Source organism: Bremia lactucae, linkage group LG1 (genome assembly GCF_004359215.1).
Source record: "Bremia lactucae strain SF5 linkage group LG1, whole genome shotgun sequence".
Lineage (NCBI taxonomy): Eukaryota > Oomycota > Peronosporomycetes > Peronosporales > Peronosporaceae > Bremia > Bremia lactucae.
The window spans coordinates 10,465,810-10,468,050 of NC_090610.1; positions in this window are offsets into that span (position 1 = coordinate 10,465,810).

Here is a 2,241-nt window from a genome sequence, read left to right on the forward strand (position 1 = left end):
GACGACGACACGTGGGGTGTCGCCGGTAACGGCTGTGTCATACAATAAGCCGTTACGTGTTGTGTATCGATCGGATGACGATCGATATAAAGCCGGTGATTCTTTAAAAAATTTAATGGATTCATTAAAGGATCCATCAAACATAGAAGGTCTTTATCTTCTGTGTAGGCTTTCTTTATGTCATCAATTAAGTTGATGACGAAACACTCGTAGTGAGTGTTGCAACAGTGGGATTACTTTCACTGTTGGGGTGCCTGCTGACTCGAAATCGGGTCGGCGTGATAACGCATCAGCGACGACATTAAGTCGTCTTGGTTTATATTCGACGGAGAATTATACTTCGCGAAGAAGGATAGCCACCTCGCCATTCTTTGCGAGAGGTTGGGCTGTTTACAGCCGTGCGTAATGACGCATCGTCCGTATATACGATGAACAATTCTATCTCCTAGGAGTTAGGCCCTAAATATAGCCAATGCATATTTCATGGCAAGGAGTTCCTTGTCATGCACTGGGTAATTGCGTTCAACTGACGCGATTGGTAACAGACGACGCGCTCTGCGCCGTTTGTATCGTATTGCACTAACGCGCAGCCGATTGCGAAATCGCTGGCGTCACAGACCACATGGAATGGTCTGTCTTGATCTGCAATCGCCAAGATGGGCGATTGCATCAAGCTTTGCTTTGTACTCTCAAATGAACGCTTACAATCAGCGTTTTATAACCGTTTCTCGTCTCTTATAGAGACGGAAGAGATGTTCATGAGGCAGTGGCCACTGCTTCATGACACAATACTTCGAGCCCGGTTTGAGCTCGATCTCATGTCGAGTGCCTTTATCCTTAAGCAACTCGCATGGAGCTGCTTCAGGGATTACATCTTTGAATTCCATTAAATCGACGTATAGAGGATTTATCTTGAGTGACTCCCAAGATTGTGTAGTATATCTTTCAATCCGAATCTTCACATCAAGGACACTTTTGTCCATCGATAAGCTGCTGAGAACCCGTTCGTTCTCTGCCAAAATTACCGCTGACCAAATGTCGTCTACGTAATCGTCCTCTGTGACGAGTACGCAGATCTGCTTGATTTTACCACCATGCAGATCTCTCAAGAACCGCTTATGATCTAGGGTTGGTAATTGAGTTGTCGCCGAAGTTAACTTCGGAAGCGCATACAGATCAAGAGTGTTAGCGCCTACTCTTAAATCATTATTCACCAAGACATTTAATGTCTCGGTTTCTTCCTTGGATTTATCCACAGGCTGCTGAGGGATTAATCCCTCGGGATCTTGAAGTCTAGTAACTTCAACTATTTGAGATGATTTATCCTCAAGTACGTGGGGACCGATTCCCTTAACCTCTTCCGAGTGTGATTGCGCTATCACAGTCGGGTCCTCTACGGTTGACTCTCTACTCGACCTAGGATCATCGTGTTGTCCCTTTAGGGCAACCGGTATACTCCTTGAATGTCGCCCTCTAGGCGTACATTCATGTCTCAATCCACTCGACCTTTTCGAGTGGTAGACCTTCGGCGCTGCCTGTGCATTAGCAGCCGCCGGCAGCTGACTCCACAGTGTGATTAGTAATCACACTGTGATCTTGTGCAGTAAAACTAACGACCGTACCACAAGTGAGGCCATCGCACTCACTCGTAGTACATCCACACGCTTGTGGACGCTCCAAGACGTTCATCAGATGGCCATCTGATGGACAAGTGGCACGCATCTTTACGGATCAATGCTGCCAGCTGATCTTTGGCTCGTATTTTCTGAGCCAAGGTAAACCAAGGATGACATTAAATATGTCATTCAAATCCTGTACGATGAATTCATCATCGTACTGTAAATCTTTTAACATGTAGTAAAATTTCACTACGCGTTTTATTACTGTCATCGATGCGCCTGGCGCTAGACGCACCGTCATCCTCCTTGGAGGGATGTCGTGCTCAACATATTTGAGCCTACGACCCTCTAGTGACTGGTGACGAATAAAAGTTATTCGACGCTCCGCATTCCACTAGGGCTCTAAAAGACAAATCATTTGTCACTTTTAACTTCAAGGTGATGAGGGATACCTCATCACCAGGTGCAGAGACACATAATGATTGTGTGTCTGGAGCAACTTTAGTCAAGAGATTTGCAAATTCTCTTGAGGTTGCTGGATCAGTAGGGCGTTGCGCCCCTACTGACCCCGACCGTTTTTTGGCGGTCCGCCTCGCTGTTGCGATTTCGCAACAACGTCGGA